This window comes from Protopterus annectens, chromosome 3.part1, assembly GCF_019279795.1.
Source record: "Protopterus annectens isolate FY-2018-M chromosome 3.part1, PAN1.0, whole genome shotgun sequence".
NCBI classification, from domain to species: domain Eukaryota; kingdom Metazoa; phylum Chordata; order Ceratodontiformes; family Protopteridae; genus Protopterus; species Protopterus annectens.
The window spans coordinates 737200738-737210246 of NC_056732.1; positions in this window are offsets into that span (position 1 = coordinate 737200738).

A 9509-nucleotide genomic window follows, 5' to 3' on the forward strand; every position below is an offset into this window, starting at 1 on the left:
GGGGCTTTCCCCCCTGCATTACAATTTGTATTCGACTTTTTTGTTTGACAATCAGAGAATCTGATTTTCGATTTGCTGATTTTTGAACATCAGAAACTATCATGGTTTTGTGTTTCACGCTTTGGATTCGCTCATATGAGCGATTGCACCTATGATTTTTGGGTATGTAAAGGTAAACCAGTAAAAACAGCTGCTGCTTCTGCAAGGTGCATGAATACACATCAGATTTCTCCCACTGATGCCCACATGAGAAACCAAGTTACTTATAAAACAAACACAATACACATGTTAGAGGCACAGAGCAGTAGACAATACCCCTGAACACGTTACTCCTCATCTGTTCCACAATCAGCTAATGTATCTCTGTAGCTATGCCACTGTATAATTACTGACCTAAATAGTCAAAAGCAGTCAGTACTTCTGTAAGATACATTCTTAGATCTTCAAAAATGATAACTAGCTGTTCCATTGTCTTATGGCTGATAAGAAACATTTACCTTAAAAGCTGTTACTTTTATTTGATTATTCACTGGTGCACTTTTTTCCCAACATTCATGCTTTCAGTGCAAGCATATTATATATAAATAGCAAAACAATATGTATTGTCTAACCTGATACCTGCATTTTTGTTTAAGTTAATAACCATAAAACATGCTATAAACCAACAACCAACAAACATAATGCATTTCAATGGAAAACTAATCTCCTACTATCAAATTCCTAACCATCACTGTAGCATCTAAATTTATAGCCCCTACCCTATTGAAATGATACCTTACTTGTTACCTTTCTAAAAATATAACACTCATAATTCTACAACAAGCCATGCTTCCCCAAATCCCAAAACTCAGCTCAGCTTAATCTTACTTGCTGGCTTAAATGCGTGTGAAATGTTCGATTCTGGCTGCCAAGCTCTGTAAAATATCCTCATTTGTCTTCATCTTTGTGCCCTGAGACTACAGTGTACACCTATCACAAAGCCACCTTATCTATTGTTTTTTTAGCATCTCACAGATTTTTCAAACTCTTCTAATTGATATGTCCTTCTCTAATTTAGTCCCCATTGCCCATCTGAGTAAAGACTCAGTCATTTGTATAGCCAGTGCGACTAGTTTATGACAGCACATCCCATAACTGTGAACCAATAACAGTGGCAGCCACTAAATAGCCACTAAATAGTCTCATGTATCTTATTCATAAAGATAGTTAATCCCCACTGAGGCCTCAGTGTGCTGCACAGCCCATTGTCAGATAATATAATATACTGCTCATACTGACCTGTTTATTTTTACTTGTCATAGGATAAGTTGCCAGAGTAGAGACATACAAACATTCATTTAAGAGTTCTTAGTTTAGTATTAGGCTGGCTGCCTTTGTGGAACATTTTAAGCCTAGCCGATTTTCCTCAAAAGAGTGACTCAAACCTTGGACCTTCTGTCTGTGAGGTAAACATCTTAACCATTAAACCCATGACTAGAATCAGAAAGATCAACTCCATTAAAGGCAAGTGTCTTCTTATACAACTAAACAAGCAACTAATAGGTCTAATTATGCCTAATTAAGTCTAACAAGGCCAACTACAAAGTCATGATGGCCTCACAAGCTAAGGACAGTCAGAAGGCCTTCTTTAGCTAAGTCCAAAACCTTAGAGGTAGCACACAATAGTATGCTGAACTGGTGGTGAACAGTACCACTTTCACTGATCAGGGTGACTTAGTTAATCTAGTGCCTGATAAATTCATGTCAAACATTAAACCCTAACTCTCCCAGATACACCAAGGTCCAGGGTTTGATTCTCTCTTTTGAGGAAAATTGGCTATGCTTAAATTGTTCCACGAAGGCAGCCAGCCTAATACTAACCTAAGAACTCTTAAATGAACTTTTTTATGTCTCTACTCTGATAATGTATCCTATGACAAGTAAAAATAAACAGGTCAGTAGGAGCAGTATATTACACTATCCCTTCTAACATACTTTTCCTAGTTATCTGCAGGGACTGGGTGCTGGAAGCACTCAATAAAGCCAAGAACACCACCTCTGTGGATCCCAACAACATCCCTGCTTGCCTCCTGAATAGTCTAAGACGTGGCCTATCAAGACCATTTGAGACACTCTTCAGCTGCAGCCTTGAAACAGGCTATGTTCCAAGAGAATGGAGGAATTCAACAGACATTCCCCTTCACAAAGGCAGACCACCAACTGGCCAAGGAAACAACAGACCCATCAGTCTAATAAGCCTGATATGCAAACTCATGGAATGAATTATCATAGATATGATAAATAAGTACACTGGCAATTTACAGACAATAGACCCATCCCAATTTGACTTTGTTAAGGGAGTTTGCCTACTTAACCTGGTAGATTTCTTTGAGGGGGTCATTATGGCAACGGGTAAGGTTAAAAGAGTGCATACTATATATCTTGATTTGGTTAAGGCATTCAGTACAAAACCCCACTCAGGCATTGTTGATGAGCTTTCTGAGCTAGCAGTAAATCCTTACATAACTTACTGGATTGCCAGCTGGCTTAGAGACAGGACCCAAGAACTCAGGATCAATAAGATCACCGCCATGAAGGGAATGGTCACCAGTGGAGCAACCCAGGTCTCCGTGCTGGGCCCACTCATGTTTTCCATCTACTTCTTTTGTGGCTAACATTCAAGGCCTCTGACTCACCAAGTGCACAGATGACTGTAAACTGGGAGCTATTACAGATTCATGACAGATTTTCCCGTAGACACCAAAATCTTGCAAGTGGGTTTACACACACAAATGACTGGTGCCAAAGCCATGGCCTAAAACTCAGTGTCAAAATGTATTATAATGCCCTTTGGGAAACTATAAACCCAAATTAATTACTCAGTTGATAAAACACCCTTGAGAGTCAAACCAGTAGAAAGGAAACTAGTAAACAGCAATCTGGTCTTTGACCAACACCCAGCTAAGATAATAACAAAATGTTAGTGTCACCCAACTTGTTGGTAAGGGTATGGCATCCAAGTCCAAGGAAGTTATAGTACCACTCTACTTGGCCCTTATTTGACCTATAATTGAATTCAGTGTTCTATTTGGCTTGTATCTAGCCACACACTTGAAACAATTGGAATGCCCACAGAGGTTTCTTACCAAGAGAATTCAGGGCAATAATACCCTGTCCTACACTGATCACCTAAGGCTCTATCTCTTCATTTAGTCTCCTACAGGCTGAGAGGTGATCTTTGGCTGGCTTACAGGGCTTTCTCAGACCCAGCCCTGATGGATCTTTGCACATGCACAACCCAAATGAATCACATAATCTCTCAATACACAAAATCCAGATATTCAATGACATTATGCAACAGGATGGCTGCCCTAGAAATGTTGTGATTGATAAACCACCTATTAGATTCCAAAGCTGCCAGTTACATTGCTTTAACCTATGAAATCATGGAACTATACTTAAACAAGTGACCATAATACCAAGCTGATGATGAATTGTGATCAAGACTCTGAATATTCTGGATAACAAGTGCTGTTTAGGTATGAAACCAAATATTATTCCCTCTTAAACTGATCACCAGTTAATGTGGGTTGGCCTACCTGTGCAATGACAAAAGTCCACTGCTGACCATAACTACTTACAACACAGACCTGGAAAACCCCCTCCAAGTCACTTTCCAGGATGAAGCATCAAGCACAAGTTTTGAACTGTTCTGTTGTGTGTGCCGTGTCATTTTCCTGACCTCCAAATTAAAACACATTTGACACCTGAAACAGAAAAAAACTTAGCTGAACCAAAACAAATTTATCTAATATCACCTAATTACTTGGTTCACTAACATATAAGATGTTACATGAAAGATACTGCCCCCAATTAAAAAGACTCCTTCCCATTAGAGAACCAAACTACTCCCCTACAAATTTCCAGACTAATTATATTTCCATATTTCTCTTCACAGACCTCCATTATAGAAAGTATTTGGCAAAAGAGCCTTTGCAATACATGGTCCTGTCATTTGGAACAAGCTCCAATATGACCTAATGGGCAAAGACACACTAACTAATTAAAAAAAAAAACATTGTCTCCATAAAGATACATCATTTACCAATACCAGGAGGTTATAACTCCCCTGTACTCGGCTCTCACCAGACCAATAATAGAGTACAGTGCTCCCTTCTGTATGTACCTCACCAGAGATCTGCAGCAACTGGAGAGAGCTCAGAGGTTTCTCACCAAGAAAATTCAGGGTCTACAACATATGATCTACACGGACAGACTGAAGGTCCTATCACTTTACTCAGTATCATATAGACTGCTTATAGATGATTTGTGCCTGGCTTACAGAGCAGTCTCAGACCCTGCCTTGATGAAGCTGCTGCACATCTGCAAATCCAGTGGGACAAGATTCACTCACTCTAGGGATCTTAACCTAGCCTGCAATATTAACGGGACATGCTGGAGAGACAGATTTGTCTCCCAGAGGTTGCCACCCCTCTGGAACAAACTCCCAATTCATGTAAAACAGAGCTCCTCGATGACCCTATTTAAGAAGCATAACCTGGACAATTGGATGGGAAACTATAAATTTTCACCAGGGTTTTCACTGATGTCCCTCTTAGACAGGGGCAGCCAGTGCTGATCTTAGATTCTCATGCAAACATAGACAATATATCTTGGTTCATAAGGGAACAAGGGTATAACGTGGCTAGGCCTGTAGAGGCCTTAGGGCCAATAGCCTACTAATCTCCTATGATCTTATGATCCTATTTGAATGTTTCATTGATAATGGTTAATTCTGCCATTTATTCCTTTTTGTTCCCTGGGCAGATTCTCACCTTGAGTATCTGAAAAAAATTTAACCCTTTTATTGAATTATCACTTAAGACATAAGCAAACATACATTTATATAAAAGGAAAGAAATCATATTAACATGTTCCATTACAAAAATTATACATCATATGTATTCTTTTGTAAAACTTTTATCAATCTAATGTTACATAAATTGCTCAATTCCTGCCTTCCCTTAAACCTCACTTCTCCTTTTAAACCTTATTCTGTATGTATTGATCCCACAATTTACATTTTTTCTAAGTGATTTGCACTTAACCTTTTCTAAAGATCCCACTTCTAGTTTAATTATTTGTGTTACAATATTCAAAACTTCTAATGAAGCTGGTTTAGACATTGATTTCTATTTTCTAGTAATTGCTTTTTTGGCAGCAAGCAAAAGTAAACTTAACAAGGACAGTGACTAAAAAAAAGCAGGTCAACATATTAAAAATCCAAACTAGTAACCAAAGAAATGGTTGTGTATGTGATGCCACCACCACAGAGACAGTAAAATACTGAATATAAACTATTTAATAAAAAAGATGAGCACTTTCATTTCATTGAACATTGAAAATTCTTCAGAATCATTCAATAAAAAGACAAATATACTCAACAACCAATCATGTTCTTAGTTACATTTAAAGCTGTACATAAAACATTTACACTTTTGATGTTACCCATAAAAAAGTCCTAATTAAATTACATTTTCTTCTACCCATCTTTCAAAACTATATATTAACAACTAACAAGATCATTATAGTCTAGTTAAATAAATACTATTTTTTAAATTTTTTTATTAAATAGTATTCACAACATAATTGCAGTGTGACTTTATAGCTTAGATGACCTAAGCTTTAAAACAGGTATAACTGACACATTCTTAGCAAAAAACACAACCTACAATTCCACCAAACTGGACTGCAACCACCAATGAGGAAATACTGACTCCACTCCAAAAATGTTAAAAAGGCACAGATTCTCATTCAATCCTAGAGCTGTAGTAGCATTCAAGTCTAAGCTACCAATAATGCTCTCTGTATTCCAGTAGTGTCTCCCAATCATCTCCCCTGGGGGGGGGGGGGGTATAATAGCTTTAAAAGGTCTACGAATAGTGAGTACATAGCTTTAAGTATACAGTCCACAAAAACATCCAAACAGTACATTTGGAGCCCTGTGCAGCTACTATAGGTCAAAGTGGGGAGATAAAAACTTATTTACATATTTTAGGGATGCTAATTATAGTAGGACTTTTAGGTGAAGTATTTATAAAAAAATGAAACAAATTAAATGTCAGTGTAGCCTGCAACATGTGAACTTCCAAATGAAGATCTATTTTCCTGTAAGCTATATTCAGTTCATTTCTAGAATTAATAATGTAAGTAGCATCATTATGTAAAAAGAAAAATAAATAAATTGGATACCTTCTACTTAAGGTTCTCTGCCAATATCTTCCAAATACAATCATTGTAATTCAAAAGGCAGAAACTACCAGGCCAAGCTGAAAAAAACTGTTTATTTAAAACAATAAAAGTGTACCACGAGCGCTTTTGGGTACAACCCTTCATCAGATGACACACATTAAAAACATTCACATATTTAAAATAACCAGCAACCAATCACATTTCAATATTGTACCCTTCTTTTCTTCAAAGCAGGTTTGAAAGGGACAATCCCATTAAGACCTGGAGTCTTATCAGCCCCTAGTCTGATGATCTGCTTCATTTCAGTGTTTTCAGTGTAGTTAACCAAATCACCTTTCCTAACATTTCTATTAACCACCTGTAATACCATAAATAAAAATGTGTGCCCCACATTTGCTTCTATATGCTGGTATAGTGCATTTTGCATATTTTTCAGCCTAATGTCAGAAACATGTTTCAAAATTCTGTCTTTCAGCCTGCAAATTGTTTTCCCTATGTAATATGAAGTGCAATGCTGGCAGGCTGCTAAACAAATGACATTCTGTGTCTTTCAGTTAGCATATCCATTAAGGAAGTACATTCTCCTCATCCTAGGATGTATAAACATATTATCATTCATAATATACTCACAAGCTTTGCACTGCCGGCATGCATAGGCTGGTACCCTGTTTTGGTATTATGGGCTTATTAATCTGTATACCTGGTTCCTGACATAGTATATCTTTTAAATTCCTGTTCTTTCTGAATGTAAAGGTTGTTTTTTTTCCAACAATATTAGCAATTCTTGCATCTGTTAATAAAATTTTCCAATTATTTCTAAATATATCACATATGCCCCTATATCATGACTGTATGTAAAGACCGTTCGTGTCTTATTTCTATTATTATTTTTACTATTTCTACTATTACCTTTCTCATTTCCATTCCCCATTCATTCCCTCTCATTGTTCTCTGGTCTCTTTGGAGAACCACGATTTGGCAATGTCATCTCTATTTAATTTACAATTAGGTATAACTCTGTCCAGAATCCTCTGTTTATATCCCGTAATTTTTAAATTCTTTTCAAAAACATCCACTTTCTGATGAAATCTGCTATCTTTTGTACACAAACGTGAAATTCTGTGTACTTGCCCTTTTATGATGTTGTTAAATGTGTGCCTGGGATGCATACTATCAAATGCTAAAATACTATTCTTCCAACAAGTTTTTTTTATATAAAGATGTTTTTATGGCACCATCTAGGTCTTTCTTAATGTGAACATCCAAATAATCTATTTTACTGTTGGAACAATTCATGCAGAATCTAAAAAAATCAATAGTTGATTCCAAGTATTTACAAAGGACACCAATTCTTCCTGCGTTCCTTTCCACAGAAAAAACACATCGACCATGAATCTCACGTACTGACCTAATTGTGTTTCCACTCGTGTTGTGTATTAAATATTACCATGTCTTCGCAGTAAGCCATAACAAAGTTCGCGTAAGAATTGGCACAAGGTGCACCCATTGCGATATCTTGCTTTTGTTGATAATGTTTCCCTTGGCACAGGAAGACATTATTTTCAAGCACTAATTTCAACAGCTTGCATATCCGTTGAATCATATTATGGTCCATACCTGCTTTATATAATAAAACACTTTCTATGGCTAACAGGCCATATTCATTACTTATGATCGTGAATAAATTATTCACGTCAAGTGTAACAAATAAATATGTAGATTTATTTTCAGTATGTAAATGTTTGCATAATAATGTCAAAAAATGAGATGTATCTCTGAGTATCTGTGGAACAGTTGTAATATGGGTTTCAAGGCACATTCTATCCATATGGATATATTTTCTGTCACCCACTACCTCCCTGAAGCTATGGGTCTAAGGGGTAGGGACTTAGGATCATTATGGATTTTGGGTAATGCTTTCAAAATGGGTATGGTGGGATGTTCTATTAATAAGAATGTAAGTGTAGTTTCATCTAATAGACCGACTTTTCCCATGTTATTTAGAGAAGTCTTGACCCTTTCAATGACCATATGAAGCATTACTGGAGATATGGAAAAAAAAGTTTTTTCATCTTGTATTAACAACTGAATCCTATCACAGAAATATTCCTTGCTCATAACTACAACAGTGCCAGCTTTGTCTGTGGCTTTGATAACAATACATTCATCCTTACATAGCATTACAAGAGCTGTCCTTTCCTGCACTGTTAAATTAAAATATTTCTGTCTTTTTTATCTTGAAGATATTGTTCTATCTCTGTCTCACACAGTTTTAAAACGGTAACCATAGTAGGATGAATAACAGGTACATATACACTAGGTTGTCTTAGAACACACGTTCTCTCTCTATGATCATTAAACATTTGTCTCAACATGACATTTCGAGCAAAGCACATAATGTCAGTAACTACTTGACTGCAATCAGATCCTACGCTGGGTATATATGTTAGCTCTTTGTTCAACACAGCAATTTGTTCTGCAAAATGTACAATACCTGATATGTTATAAATGATATAATTATCAACAGTCAATTCAAGGTCCATCATCTCTTCTGTTCTTTGTTGTAGGACATACTCCTTTCCACGGATTCTTCTTTTTCACTGGAACTGGTAGCATTGGAAAAGAAGTATTTGGTTTTCCCAAAAAAAGTTTAGGTCATGCTCCCAGCATTGTAAAATCACTCGTATCAACGGCTGCCATGGCTCTCACTGGTGTAGTCCCACATGATGTATTCTCGAGTACCTCATTGGACAAAATGACCCCATTCACTGTTAAATTTAAGATTTTGCTGGTGGTCACATTTTCACCCAGCCATGAGAGAAATGAATGCAGCATGATAGATTGACGACTGATAATGTAAATAGAGAACCAGCGTCAAACCAAAAGTTAGAAAAAGAGCTTAATGGTTACTCTGTTTTTGCTGAGAATGTCAACTCCACATTAACTACATGTACTGTTGATACAGCCAGTTCTATGGTTACAACTAAGGAACCGACAGTGAATGGGGTTGTTTCATCCAATGAAGTACTCGAGAATACATCATGTGGGACTACACCAGTGGGGGCCACTGTGGCCATTGATACGAGTGATTTTACAATGCTGGGGGCACAACCTAAACTTTTTTTGGGCAAACCAAATACTTCTTTTCCAATGTTACCAGTTCCAGTGAAAAAGAAGAGTAGGCAGAAAAGGAATATGTCCTAAAACAAAGAACAGAAGAGACGACGGACCTCATATTGATTGTTGATAATTATAGCATTTATAACATATCAGGTACT